The sequence below is a fragment of the Symphalangus syndactylus genome, chromosome 14 (genome assembly GCF_028878055.3).
Source record: "Symphalangus syndactylus isolate Jambi chromosome 14, NHGRI_mSymSyn1-v2.1_pri, whole genome shotgun sequence".
NCBI classification, from domain to species: Eukaryota; Metazoa; Chordata; class Mammalia; order Primates; family Hylobatidae; genus Symphalangus; species Symphalangus syndactylus.
The window spans coordinates 49511451-49527548 of record NC_072436.2 but is presented as its reverse complement, the minus strand read 5'-3'; the positions used below and the strand labels follow the sequence as shown (position 1 = coordinate 49527548).

General features: G+C 37.9%; 1 pseudogene; it reads left to right on the top strand.

The window, feature by feature from the left end:
• Positions 1-14889: 14889 nt before the first annotated feature.
• Positions 14890-15761, top strand: LOC129462961 (short-chain dehydrogenase/reductase family 42E member 1-like; annotated as a pseudogene).
• The last annotated feature ends 337 nt before the right edge of the window (positions 15762-16098 follow it).

The window sequence follows — 16098 nt, the reverse complement described above, 5'->3', positions numbered from 1 at the left end:
GTCTAATGCCTTTATTTTTGAAATGTCGTGACATCTTTTACACTTACTTTAAGATTCCAGTTCCTCATTCTCAACATAGACTCCTACCAGTTTTAATAGAATATGGGCCATTCAAAATGAATTCATGCACCTCTCTCTTTTTAAATGTCAAATTGCCTTGCACCTACCTTCTTGTTTCACACCTTCCATCCAGGAGCAAAATAATTCTCTTCTGTTTCTCACAAGCCACTCAATACTAAACACAGGGACTTATACATGGTAAGTCTTCACATGTCAGTTAATTAATGGGCATATTTTAAAATTCTGGTTTAAACATCCCCAACCAGGACCAACAAATAACTTTTCAGGTATAAAACAACTTTCTTTTCCATGTTTCAGATGCCCTTAAACTGTGAAGTCTATTTTAGAGAATCAGAACAGCTACCTTTCTAGGGCATGTGGAGAAACACCTCCTACATTTCTGTCATGTCCTAGAAGCATTTACTCATTAGAGCTATATCCTCTCAAAGCAGTGAGAAGCCTTAGGCCCCACATATTCCAAACCCAGGAACTTGAGGCATGGTAAGTCCAGGGACTTGATCACAGTTGCACATGAGCGGTCTGACCAGGTTGGCACAGGACAGCGTATGGCCTCCTCTTGGAAATGAGCATCTTGGAGGCTGCAGGCACTTTTCTGGGGCCGACAATTTAGACTAAGAGGGCCCAGGGCAGGGGCCTGCAGAGAGGAAGCAGGCTGCCTAGGACTGGCTCTGAGGAGGAAAAGAGAGTGAGAGGGATGCTCAGGATTCCTTATAAGCCATTAAAAAAAAAAAAATAGGCATTCAAGTTCAGTGCAGAGTGAAAGAGCACACTTGATGGAGCACATCTGCCCACTGTGGCCTCTGCTGAGATACAGGGAGTTAGAACCCCCCGCATCTGCTAGGAGCCCCCGGCCTGTGTTGAGGCAAATGACTCGCCAGTTGGGTTTGCTGGGGCTCTCAGCGAGGTGCAGAAAGGAGGCCGTTGTCCAAAGAGAGGACATTAGCAAAATCAGTGCCCCAAACCAAGTTGAATCATAGCTGTAAATACTTAGAGGAATTAGCCTGTCACCTTGGTCTGAAGTTCAGCTGTGAGGGAGGGGACCCGGGGTGAGCAGAAGCTGCTCTGAGCGGTGTGACCTTAAGGAATTCAAGGATTTTCAAAGAGTGACCAAGCCACAGACCTAACAGGAAACTCATGGGCAGGACACAGGGCCCTCCAGCCCCACCTGCATGCCATGCTGATACTGATCACAGTCCAGGCTGGGAGCTGAAGACCAACACCTAGATTTCTGTGTGAGGCTTTTGAAAATTTTTATCTCCTTCTGGCATATAACTCACACAGACACACCCGGAGAACACCATACCTCATTTACATGATTGCTACAATTTGATGTGTGTGTTTAATTTATGTGTGTATTTAATTAATAGTGAACATGTTAACTGACTTTCAAACAGTGGCTTGGGAGTCTTGGGGTTCCTCAGAGGTGACTCAGGGACCATCCTGGATGGTGGAATGGAAAATTGGAGAACATGGGAACTGGGCTCCTGGATCTTCCCTTTCACCTCACTGCTCCCATCCCCTCCACATACCACAACTAGAGCCACACTGCTTTTATCCATGTTGTATGTTGAGGACTCACGTAACATTTTATTTAACAGAACAGAATACTTCTGAGGAGGTCGTGGTTTAGACATAATGAATATAATTCTCTCTAGCCAGTTTAAACAGAAATCATTACAGAATTATTTAGAGATGAAGAAACGGACTCTAGGCTCCTCTTCCAGGGATGTCTTCCAAAGTCATATGAAAAACCTGGGCTGCCAAATACAGCTGTTGATCTTGCCACAACCAGAAAGAAATCTGTGCAACCAGGAAGCTCTTGCTGCAGCTGCCAGCTCCAGAACCAGACAGGCTGAAGTCTAAGTTGACTGAGAGCCATCTAATATGGAATTGTTGATTGAGAAGGCCAATTGCTTCTGTGCACCTAACTGAGAACGCCAGGAGCAGCAGCTTTGAGTGGCAGTCTTAACAGGAAGTGAGGCTGGGCACTGCCGTTCAAACATCGGCAGAGATGGCACTGCAGGCGCCACCTTCTGATCCAAGCCTTTTGCTTTAGACGTTCTCCAAGTGAACACTATTAAGATGAGAGATGAGACAATAGCAGAGCACAGACGTCAATAAGTCAATGCCTTAGGCCTAGAGTTTTCTCTAGAAGAACATTTGGCTCTGGTTACTTGCACATGGGCCTGACGAGAAACCATCTTGGTCATAGGGTGACCTTGGAAAGAAACAGACTAGAGCCACTTTGGGTTTGATACCACTTACAACCAGACTTAATATTGGCAAATATAAACTCCAAAACATGCCTTAGAAACAATGCCCTCTATAATGAAATTGACTTTAGAGTAATTATCTCAAATGGCCTGTGAAAATGAATGAATGAATAAATGGCTTTTTAGAAATATGTGTAGCAAAAGAATTAGCTTTAAAACTTTCAAGATTCTGTTACATTGTTTATTTCCATTCAATGATCATGTGCACTGTGTACAGAATGAAATTAAAAGATGAATGAAGGTGTTACTAAGATATGATCCATAACTGGCTTGCATTTTTTAACAAACATACATGAAATTAAGCATTTATATGAGAGCTGTCCTCTTGGAAGGAAGCATGTAAGCAGATCACACACTTTCTATAATGATTTTCTTGAATCAAACCGCTTTTAAAATTCGTCTTTAGAAATTCGCAAACCAAGGCACAAAATAGCCAATACCCTTACATTTTCATTCTTTAGTCATGTAGTTTTGAAATTACCAAAGTCACTTGAGCTAAGCCTGATGAGTAATGGTGATAACCAAGTTGATTTTTTAAAAAATCAAAAGCAAGGTGTGATGTTAAAGTTACATTTGTTTTCTGCATTGAGTTGCAAACCAGTTACTGACTTTTCAAGTTGTTTATCTTGATTTTCAGTGTTATCATATTATTACACTCAAATTGTGAAACTTAGAAAAAGTATGGCCAAGAGGGAATTCAAGCTTATATTAAGCAAAGAGAAAAAAAGAGAGCACTTGGCTGCTTTAACTGTACATTTTAAAATGTTTATTATGAAACATTCGAAACATATGGAGAAGTAGAAGGAAATATGCAACAAATATTCATATGTCTACAATCCAGACTCAAAGGTTGTTAACATTTTCCCATATTTAATTTAGCCCTGTCTTTTTTTCACACTGGATGTTTTTGTTGTAGGTTTCTTGCATCATGATGACATTACTCTTGAATACTTCCGCATGCATCTCCAGTAAATAGATGCTTATCTTCAAAATCATTATTGCCAACATTTAACAAAATTAACGATCATTTTCTAACACTAAAATCGTCTATTTTTGGCCATCTTCAGGTTGATTCCTAAGTTCTTTTGACTCAACTGTAGTATTTTTGATCATTTCCTAATTTTGTTGTTGTGATTTTCTGATATGGGAAGGTGTTCCAGACTTGTTCTTTTCTTAATCCCGGACAAAGCCATTTGTCTAAGGAGCCATGGTTCCTTTCAGTGAGAAATTGTTTTTAGAGACCACAATTTGGGTCTAACAGTTGCACACTCTTAACTGAGTTCATCAATATTTCTAGGCTTTCTAAGTAGATATAACAAGGAAATACATATATATCCATAAAATGAATTCTAAATTAATACTGAAAATCCAATTTAAATTTAGGACTGCAGGTTTTACTTAGCCTCGTCAATTTTACATTGGAATCACTGCCACGCAGAAAATTCCAGTTCTCAATGGCATCAACATAATTGTTAATTTGCTTTATCCTACGATGTATATACATCCAATATGCATATATTTCAGAAGAATTATAATACCAACACATCCATTAATATTTTGTTTCCTAAAAGCAGTTGAAAACATTTTTGTACTGTTTTATCCCTTGAGAATATTTCACCAATATAGAGTCATCATTTTATTATAAAGTTATTTGAAATTATTCCTCTTATTGTGGCTTTGTCAGCTAAACATATTTATTTGTTTTGCTTTGATTTTTAGAAATTAATTTTTAAAATTTTATTTTGTTTTATAATAGGGCAAAAACATTTTTCAAAATGATTTTGGTTTATCCTTCTATATTTTTATAGAAGTAAATACTCATGCATATTTATTTCTTGTCACCTCTCACAGATAAATAGTAGATATTATATACAATTTCTCCCCTTGATTTTACCAGTTGATAATATACTCAAGAGATCACTCCGTAATTGTATGTGGAACTATTTCTGATAAATACTTTTTTTATACAGATACGTGGTATACCATTTTGTGGTTGTACCATAGTTTATTCAACCAGTCCCAAATATTTCCAGTCTTCTGCTCTTACAACGTATGTTACAAAGAAGTCTTATGCATGCATATTTCATGCTTTTTCCTTAGAATATTTTTGGGATATTAGACTTAGGATTGCTGGATCAGAGGGTAATACATATGTAATTTTGCTCCATATTGCCCAATTCATCTTCATAGGGGTTGTAACATTTTGTGTTCTTATCATCAATGTCTAGCAGTGCTTGTCTTTTAGCTTTGGCCCATTTCTTTACAGAGATTTTGATCTCTTTCATTACCATTGTGGGAAGGTTTTTACATGTTAGACATATTAAGACGTTATCATGTAAATTGCAATTGTTTTCCAGTTTTTTTTCTTTGCTTTTAGATTTTAAAAGAACTAATCCATTCTTTCAATACTGATATGGACTCATTTTTCACTTTCAATCTTCAATCCATTTGGAATTTATTATGGTGTTTAGTCTGAGAAATGGATCCATTGCATTGTTTTCATATGTCTGTGTATTTATCACAACACCACTTCTTAAAAAGGTCATTTTTTACCGACTAACATAAGATACCCATTTAATGTCTATTCAATTTCCATATCCTATTACACCTAGTTCTGGACCATCTATTCTGTTCCATTGGTCAATGTGTTTTAAATTGACACATAATAATTGTACATATTTATGGGGTACACTGTGATGTTTTGATACATGTGTACATTATTAAAACTAAACCAGGGTATTTAGCATATCCATCACTTCATACATTTATCATGTCTTTGTGATCAGGACATTTAAAATCCTCTGTTCTAGCTATTTTTAAATATATAATACCATCTTGTTAACCATAGTCACCCTATGTGCAATGGACCATCAGAATTTACCCCTCCTAAATGTACTTTTGTACCTATTAACCAATTTCTCCCTATCCTTCTGCTTCCCAGCCTCTGGTAACCACTATCCTAACTCTCTACTTCTATGTGATCAACTTCTTTAGATTCCATGTATGAGTGAGATAATGCGGTATTTGTCTTTCTGTGCCTGGCTTATTTTACTTAACATAATGTCCTCCAGGTTTATATATGTGGCAAATGACAGGATTTCTTTTTGTTAATTGGATAAGTAATATTTTATTGTGTATACACACTCCATTTTCTTTATGCATTCATTCACTGATAGACACTTAGGTTGATTCCATATCTTGGCTATTGCAAATAGTGTTGCAATAAACATGAGAGTGCAGATATCTCTTTAACATACCGATTTCATTTTGTTGGGAGGATACATACTCAGCAGTGGGATTGCTGAATTATATGGTAGTTTTATTTTTTAATTATTTGAGGAATCTTAATACTGCTTTCCATAATGGCTGTACTAATTTACATTTCTGCCAACAGTATATAAGAGTTTCCCTTTCTCCATGTTTGTACCAGCATTTGTTTTTTTTTTTATCTTTTTGATAATTGCCATTTTAACTGAGGTGAGTTTATATCTCTTTGAAGTTTTGACCTGCATTCTCCTAATAATTAGTGATATTGAACATTTTTTCATATACCTGTTGACCATTTGTATGTTATCTTTCGAGACATAGCTATCCAGATATTTTCTCCACTTTAACAGTATTAATTCTAATCCATGAACATGGAATACCTTTCCAATATTTTGTGTGGTCTTCAGTTTTTTAAATCAGTGTTTTATAGTTTTAAGCGTGGAGATTTTTCACCGCCTTGGCTAAATCATTACTAAGTATTTTATTTCTTTTGTAGCTATTGTAAATGGGATTGTTTTCTTGATTCCTTTATCAGACAGTTTGCTATTTGCGTATAAAAATGTTATTGATTTTTGTATGTTGATTTCATATCCTGCAACTCTACTGAATTTATTAGTTCTCACCATTTTTTTAGTGAATTTTTTGGGGTTTTCTACACATATTATCATGCTGTCTATAAGCAGGGATAATTTCATTTCTTCCTTTCCAATTTTGATGCCTTTTACTTATTTCTCTTGCTTGTTTACACTGGCTAGGACTTACAGTACTATATTGAATAGAAGTGGTGAAAGTGGGCATCCTTATCTTATTCCAGATCTTATAGAAAAATTTTTCAATTTTTTCTCATCCAGTATGATATTAGTTGTGGGTTTTATATATGGCTTTTATTGCATTGACATACCTACACCTTTGTTCCCAATTTGTTGAGAGCTTTGCTATGAAGGAATGTTAAATTTTGTGAAATGCTTTTTTGGCATCTATTGGAATGATCATACAGTTTTTGTCCTTCATTCTGTTAATGTGATACATCATGTTTATTGATTTGCAAATGTTGAAATATCTCACATTCCTGGATTAAATCCCACTTGATCATGGTGAAAAATCTTTTTAATGTGCTGTTCAACTCAGATTGCTAGTATTTTGTTGAGGGTTTTTGCATTTATGTATGTCAAGAATATTGGCTGTAGTTTTCTTTTTTTGTGTGTCCTTGTCTGATTTTGGTATAATGGTAATGCTTGCCTGTACAATGAGTTTGAATATATTCCCTTCTCTTCGATTTTTAAAGAACAGTTTTAGTAGAATTGGTATTAGTTATTCTTTAAATGTTTCAAAAAATTCAGTAATGAAACTATCAGTTCCTGGGCTTTTCTTTGATGGAAGACTTTTTACTGACTTAATATTATTATTTGTTATTGATCTCTTCAGGTTTTCTGTTTCTTCATGGTAGGTCATATGTGTCCAGAAATGTATCCATTTTTTCTAGTTTATCCAATTTGTTGGCATGTAATTGTTCACAATAGCCTCTTAGGATCCTTTGTATTTCTGTGGTATCGGTTGTAGCATTTCCTTTTTTGTCTCTGATTTTATTTATTCTAGTTTTCTCTACTTTTTTTCCTAGTCTGACTAAATAGATGTAACAGACATTTCCAGAACATTCCACTCAACAGCTGCAGAATATAGATTCTTCTCAACTGCACATGGGACATTCTCTAGGATAGATCACACAGTAGGCCACAAAACAAGCCTTAAAAAATTTAAGAAGATTAAAATCTTTTCAAATATCTTTTCTGAGTACAATGGTATAAAACTAGAAATCAATACAAGAGAATTTTCAAAAACTTTACAAACACATGGAAACTAAACATGTTTAATGTTTTTTTTTAAAACATAAATGAATGTTTATTTTTGTTCAAAATCTTTTCTGCAACTTTCGAGGTGATCATATAGTTTTTCTCCATGGAGAATGTTAATGTTTTCATAATATCAAACCAACTTTGCAGTTCTGGGATAGACACCACTTCATCTTAATGAATTTTAAAAATATGTATTTTATGTGCTAATATTTTATTTAGGACTTTGTATATGTACTTCTAAATAAGATCGGTCTGTAGTTGTATGTGTGCAAAATCTTTGTCATAGCATCCCATTATTAAATATTAGTAGACAGTGAAAAATCCTTACATATTTAAGAAAATTCTTTACTATGAAAGGCCAAGATTAACAAATAACAAAATGGAACTTGGAGGAAATGGAGATAAGCCAAAGGAAAACATATTTAAAGAAGAAACTTTAATATTTCCAGAGAGACAAGAAAATATATTACTTCAGAGCATAATAAAAATAACTTGGAAATTAAAAAATGAATTAACTAAAGTGGAAAAGACAATATCAGGGTTGGAGAATGATGACGTGTTACCCAAAATGTAAAACAAGGAGGTAAATAAATGAAAATAGAAAAAAAAAGAAGAATTTGCAAATTAGTCTAAATTAGAGTAATAGAATATCTATAAAATGACAATAAACAGACACTCTTTAAAATGAGAATAAAAAAATAATATTTTTGGAAATAAGAAATTATCTCAAAATAGAATGATATGAAGTTCCAGATTGAAAGGGCCCACCAATTAATTACTCAGCAAAATGGAGACAGTAATGCCTTAACATTTGGGAGAAAATGTGATGTATCTCCAAAATTTCTCTACTGAGTCAAACAATTATTCAAATATGAGGATAAAACAGATATTTTCAGACATGTAAGGCCTCAAGATATTTCCTGCCATGTCCCTTTGCCTGAGATCTCCTGGAAGAAGTGGTCCTCCATAAAAAGAACATATAGTACTTTGGGCTTCAGGGAAATGGAATCCAGCTAAGGAGAATGATGGAAGGCATCTCCAGATCTCCAGACTGATGGTAAATGGAAATCCAATGCTGGAAATTGTGTATTTGCCATATTTAAGCAGAAGAGCAACTTCCAGGTAGAGATGGTCTTTAGGAAGGAGATTTCCTAATGTGTTGTATGCATTGAAAATGCATTAATGTGAGAATGCATTAATTGTCCACCAGAAGTACATTTCTAGCGGAGAATTTAAAAACATATTGATGAAAGATATAAAGAAACTTAACTAAATGAATAAAATGATTGTTTTTTGTACTATTCAAGGACTGATAATGAATAATAATAGAATTTAATTTGTAAAATGCAAGCATGAAGGGGATCATTGAAAATTTGATAGGATCAATGTAAGATTCTTTTGTGACTAAATGAGTATTGGAATTTGAGTATTTTGGAAAGTAAGTTGGATGATAGGAGCTAATTGCCAAGGGAGTGGGATGCTTTCAATTGGGAATATGGAGGCATAGCAATTATTAGTAATGACAAGTCTAGGTTATGATTACAGGAATAAATAGTGAAGTAAGGATGGAATACAAGAGCCTTGGAGGAGAGGAAGTCAAAGAACTGAAAGACGAGGACGTTAAATGGGTCATCTATATCAATGCTAACACCAAGAATCAAAACAGGAGGAGTTCTGGCAAGAGTAAGAGTGAGCCCAGAACTAAACTCTTCAGGGAATAAAGCAGAGTGACCCAGGGCTTTGTGGATGACTGCAACAAGGAGGGATACTGGATGGGATAGCCCAAGGACATGGTATTTGAAGCTGGGGGTTCTTAGGGAGGAGGGAAGTACAATGGCTAGAAACCAATGGTACCTGGAGTCGGGGAGGGAAAACAACCACGATGTAAGTGAGCTGCTAGAGAAACTATGTCCTGAGGGGAGAGTAAAGCAGCAGGTGGTGGGGGACAGAGGATTGAAAATCTAGAGAAGAGTGTGAAAATATTAGAGCTCATTGCTGTCACCATCTACACCTAAGGTTTAAAAAAAATTAATGAAAATTCAGTGAATTATCTCGAGAAGACATCCTTCAGTCCTCAGGTTGGCTAAGAGCTCCTCTCCTGTGGTCTGCTGTGCATATCTTTGTCTAGCATTACCATATAAGAAGTGACCTTTAGAGGTTCTGCTCCCTCATCTCAACTGTTAACCCTTGAAGGACAAGAATCATCTCATATTCATCCGTAGAATGCCAGTTCCCAGTGAGAAAAGAAAAATAGTTCAGAGCAGCATGAGCCATGTGAGGTATGCAAAGTTTATCAGGCCCAGAGAGACATACGTCTGGGACTAAAGTCATGCCCTCTCTGCACCCATGCCTGGAGGCATCTTCCTGCCCCCCAAGCATGACTAATTCAAGCCAATTAGGCCTTCCTGCTCTATGTATGGAGGTCAGGCTCGCATCCATGGTATAGACAAGATCTAGGGAACCCAAAGGTTACCGACAGCAGGGGAAAGGCAGCGCATAGGTAAATATGGATAGTTCCCACCCCCTAGGCCCCCTGTTAACATGGGTGAAAAGCTCCATTGGCACCCCTGGGTTGCACCCTGCTGAGGTCACTAGGACTTGGGAATATAAGGATGGAAGAAAGAAAAGGGGATGCTTCTTTTTCTCCCTCACATACCCCAGGTATTCGTTGGGAAGATAAAGACACTAGGGATGCCTTGTTCCCTTCTTTCTAGATGGGTAACCAATTATCTTCAGCGTGTATTTCTCTCAAATGCCTCCTGAATCAACTGGGATTCCTTTGAGAGAAAAAAAAAAGCCTTCTTTCTCCTTTTGCCTCCTCTGTCTTCTCTTCACAGATGGGTAATTGTGTCCCCATACCACAGGACACTCCCCTTGGGTGCACCCCCAAACAGGGAAAAGTTAATTACCCCAAACCTTAAGCTGCTTAGCTTAAAATCGAGCTCAGGGGAAGGGAAGCCAGAAGTCTGTCATAACCTTAGTTGAATCTTGTTGGTTTCATCTGTGAGGTTACTTTTGGTAAAGTTCAAAAGCCAGAAATATTGGCCGCATGGCTTAGCTAAAGTCGGGTAACAAGGGACTTAAAAGGACTTTCTTTTTTTTTTTTTTTTTTAATTATAATTTAGGTTTTAGGGTACATGTGCACAATGTGCAGGTTTGTTACATATGTATCCATGTGCCATGTTGATTTCCTGTACCCATTAACTTGTCATTTAGCATTGGGTATATATCTCCTAATGCTGTCCCTCCCCACTCCCCCACTCCACAACAGTCCCCGGAGTGTGATGTTCCCCTTCCTGTGTCCGTGAGTTCTCATTGTTCAATTCCCACCTATGAGTGAGAACATGCGGTGTTTGGTTTTTTGTCCTTGCGATAGTTTACTGAGAATGATGTTTTCCAGTTTCATCCATGTCCCTACAAAGGACATGAACTCATCATTTTTTATGGCTGCATAGTATTCCATGGTGTATATGTGCCACATTTTCCTAATCCAGTCTATCATTGTTGGACATTTGGGTTGGTTCCAACTCTTTGCTATTGTGAATAGTGCCACAGTAAACATACGTGTGCATGTGTCTTTATAGCAGCATGATTTATAGTCCTTTGGGTATATACCCAGTAATGGGATGGCTGGGTCAAATGGTATTACTAGTTCTAGATCCCTGAGGAATCGCCACACTGACTTCCACAATGGTTGAACTAGTTTACAGTCCCACCAACAGTGTAAAAGTGTTCCTATTTCTCCACATCCTCTCCAGCACCTGTTGTTTCCTGATTTTTTAATGATGGCCATTCTAACTGGTGTGAGATGGTATCTCACTGTGGTTTTGATTTGCATTTCTCTGATGGCCAGTGATGATGAGCATTTCTTCATGTGTTTTTTGGCTGCATAAATGTCTTCTTTTGAGAAGTGTCTGTTCATGTCCTTTGCCCACTTTTTGATGGGGTTGTTTGTTTTTTTCTTGTAAATTTGTTTGAGTTCATTGTAGATTCTGGATATTAGCCCTTTGTCAGATGAGTAGGTTGCAAAAATTTTCTCCCATTCTGTAGGTTGCCTGTTCACTCTGATGATAGTTTCTTTTGCTGTGCAGAAGCTCTTTAGTTTAATTAGATCCCATTTGTCAATTTTGGCTTTTGTTGCCATTGCTTTTGGTGTTTTAGACATGAAGTCCTTGCCCACACCTATGTCCTGAATGGTATTGCCTAGGTTTTCTTGTAGGATTTTAATGGTTTTAGGTCTAACATTTAAGTCTTTAATCCATCTTGAATTAATTTTTGTATAAGGTGTAAGGAAGGGATCCAGTTTCAGCTTTCTACATATGGCTAGCCAGTTTTCCCAGCACCATTTATTAAATAGGGAATCCTTTCCCCATTTCTTGTTTTTGTCAGGTTTGTCAAAGATCAGATAGTTGTAGATATGCGGCATCATTTCTGAGGGCTCTGTTCTGTTCCATTGATCTATGTCTCTGTTGTGGTACCAGTACCATGCTGTTTTGGTTACTATAGCCTTGTAGTATAGTTTGAAGTCAGGTAGCGTGATGCCTCCAGCTTTGTTCTTTTGGCTTAGGATTGACTTGGCGATGCGGGCTCTTTTTTGGTTCCATATGAACTTTAAAGTAGTTTTTTGCAATTCTGTGAAGAAAGTCATTGGTAGCTTGATGGGGATGGCATTGAATCTATAAATTACCTTGGGCAGTATGGCCATTTTCACGATATTGATTCTTCCAACCCATGAGCATGGAATGTTCTTCCATTTGTTTGTATCCTCTTTTATTTCATTGAGCAGTGGTTTGTAGTTCTCCTTGAAGAGGTCCTTCACATCCCTTGTAAGTTGGATTCCTAGGTATTTTATTCTCTTTGAAGCAATTGTGAATGGGAGTTCACTCATGATTTGGCTCTCTGTTTGTCTGTTATTGGTGTACAAGAATGCTTGTGATTTTTGTACGTTGATTTTGTATCCTGAGACTTTGCTGAAGTTGCTAATCAGCTTAAGGAGATTTTGGGCTGAGACAATGGGGTTTTCTAGATATACAATCATGTCATCTGCAAACAGGGACAGTTTGTCTTCCTCTTTTCCTAATTGAATACCCTTTATTTCCTTCTCCTGCCTGATTGCTCTGGCCAGAACTTCCAGCACTATGTTGAATAGGAGCGGAGAGAGAGGGCATCCCTGTCTTGTGCCAGTTTTCAGAGGGAATGCTTCCAGTTTTTGCCCATTCAGTATGATATTGGCTGTGGGTTTGTCGTAGATAGCTCTTATTATTTTGAGATACGTCCCATCAATACCTAATTTAATGAGAGTTTTTAGCATGAAGGGTTGTTGAATTTTGTCAAAGGCCTTTTCTGCATCTATTGAGATAATCATGTGGTTTTTGTCTTTGGTTCTGTTTATATGCTGGATTACATTTATTGATTTGCATATGTTGAACCAGCCTTGCATCCCAGGGATGAAGCCCACTTGATTATGCTGGATAAGCTTTTTGATGTGCTGCTGGATTCGGTTCACCAGTATTTTATTGAGGATTTTTGCATCAATGTTCATCAAGGATATTGGTGTGAAATTCTCTTTTTTGGTTATGTCTCTGCCAGGCTTTGGTATCAGGACGATGCTGGCTTCATAAAATGTGTTAGGGAGGATTCCCTCTTTTTCTATCGATTGGAATAGTTTCAGAAGGAATGGTACCAGTTCCTCCTTGTACCTCTGGTAGAATTCAGCTGTGAATCCATCAGGTCCTGGACTCTTTTTGGTTGGTAAGCTATTGATTATTGCCACAATTTCAGAACCTGTTATTGGTCTATTCAGAGATTCAACTTCTTCCTGATTTAGTCTTGGGAGGGTGTATTTGTCGAGGAATTTATCCATTTCTTCTAGATTTTCTAGTTTATTTGCATAGAGGTGTTTGTAGTTTTTCTCTGATGGTAGATTGTATTTCTGTGGGATCGGTGGTGATATCTCCTTTTTCATTTTTTATTGCATCTATTTGATTCTTCTCTCTTTTCTTCTTTATTAGTCTTGCTAGCGGTCTATCAATTTTGTTGATCTTTTCAAAAAACCAGCTCCTGGATTCATTAATTTTTTGAAGGGTTTTTTGTGTCTCTGTTTCCTTCAGTTCTGCTCTGAACTTTCTTAAAGGGTGCTCAGCTTAATTAAAAGCGGATATCCAAGCTATTGGTATATTTAAAAGGCCTTTTTTTTTTTCTTGGATCTTGTTTTTTTGGAAAAAGGCTTTTTCTCAGTCAACTGAATTACTTTTCTCCATTTTGTCTTGCCACTCTCGGTGCACGCATGAGAGGCCCTAAGATAACTTGTGAGAGCACGGGACTCCTTGGGAAAAACAGAGAAGGTGCCACAGACCCCATTTTGGGAAGAAAGCTCTGTTTTCCTTATAGAACCCCAGGAATTAAAAACAGATAAATCCCTCCCAAAATCTGTTTTTGTTTTCCAGCTATTCCTGTTTCTTGGGCCCTGAAAACTGCATGCCTTCCTAGCCCTTCTTCTTGAAGGACTCCACCCTGAGGCCAATGACCCAATTAGGAGATTGACAAATGAAAAAAGTCTTTTTTTATTTTTGAAACAGAGTCTTGCTCTGTCACCCAGGCTAGAGTGCAATGCTGCAATCTCTACTCACTGCAACCTCTGCCTCCTGGGTTCAAGTGATTCTCCTGTCTCAGCCTCCCGAGTAGCTGGGATTACAGGTGCACACCAAAACACCCAGCTAATTTTTGTATTTTTAGTAGAGATGGGGTTTCACCATGTTGGCCAGGCTGGTCTCAAACTCCTGACCTCAAGTGATCTGCCCATCTTGGCCTCCCAAAGTGCTGGGATTACAGGTGTGAGCCACCATGCTCGGCTCCAAATGAAAAATCTTACAACTACTGGATCTTCTTCTGTCTGTCTGTGTAATCATATATATGTTATGTGTGTGATGGTTATATAAAACAGAGCTCTAATTCATTGACCTAAAGAAAAATAAGCACTTAGATCAAATATTTTTCAAGGAGAAATAAAAGCTGTGATGCCTTTTAGTTCATGTGACTTTAATCTTTGAAACATAAAAACAATTTTAAAGATAATTGGTAAAGTGCAAATGTCTTCAAATGTAAATATATGGTCTAAATTATGTGGGTCAGATACTAGATTTGCTTTTGAGAACCATTTGATTTTGTATACTTTACAATTTGGTAAGGCCTGTGGACATATGGAATTACCCACCCCCTTAACTATGCTGGAAAGAGTAAGACCTTATCTGTGACTAGAACATAATTAAAATAACTTACCAGAGGCCATTCTGAGGGCTCCAGTGCCCGAGTAGAGGCAGCAGGTGGCTCCCAAGGCCTGGGCCAGCCCACCTCCCTCAGTCTGCAGGCCAAGCCCTTCTTCCTGCTCTTGTCCAGTTGTCTTTTGACTGCCACATATGGACCCCCAAAGATCTCCAAAGGAAACTTTCCTCATTACAGGAGGAGGTGGCTATTTTGGTTTCCACCTGGGCCGTGCTCTGAACCAAAAGGGAGTCCACATAATTCTATTTGACATCAGCAGTCCTGCTCAAACCATTCCAGAAGGAATCAAGTTTGTACATGGGGACATCCGCCACCTCTCTGACATAGAGAAAGCCTTCCGGGACGCAGATGTCAAATGTGTGTTCCATATTGCCTCTTATGGTTTGTCAGGGAAGGAGCGACTAAATCAAAACCTGATCAAAGAAGTCAGAATTGGGGGTACAGACAACATCCTCCAGGCTTGCCAGAGGAGGGGGTGCCAGAGAAGAAGATTCTGGAGGCAAACAGCACACACCTGGACAGAGGTGATGGTGCCTTAAGAACCTGTGCTCTGAGGCTGGCTGGCATCTATGGGCCTGGAGAACAAAGAAACGTTCCCAGAATAGTCAGCTACATCAAGAAAGATGCATTCAAGTTTGTCTGTGGAGATCCCAGAAGCCTGGTTGAGTCTGCCCATGTGGATAACTTGGTGCAGGCTCATATTCTGGCCTCAGAGGCCCTGAGAGCTGACAAGGGCCATATTGCCTCTGGACAGCCCTACTTCGTCTCAGATGGCTGACCAGTGAACAATTTTGAGTTCTTCTGGCCTTTGGTTGAGGGTTTGGATTACATGCTCCCATCCACCCACCAGCCGTTGACTCTGGTCTACTGCTTTGCTTTCCTAAAACAGATGGCTCACTTCATTTTGGGTTGACTCTACAACTTCCAGCCCCTCCTCACCCGCACTGAAGTTTACAAAACTGGTGTCACCTATTATTTTAGCTTAGGAAAGCCAAGAAAGAGATAACCAAATTTATTTGTCAATCGTGTTCTTGGCTGTAACTATGGTGGACATTTTGTCATTTATAGACAATTGTTGTATTGTTTTGATTCTTGTCAAAAGATGGTTTGTAATCAGCTCTAGAACTTTGACAGGTGCTCTAAAATGCAGGTTTCTGAGAACTTTGGAGATTATAATATTGGAATAGAGGGAAATGTACAGTATTCATGAAGAGCTGAAATGTTCGTGAATACAAGCAGAACAAGGGTTAATGGAATAGACTGAACTAATAGAAAACTGAAGTAATCTTTTTAACTTTTGGCTTAAAACATTGCTGATCCTTGTTTTTCAGAGGCAAGGAAAC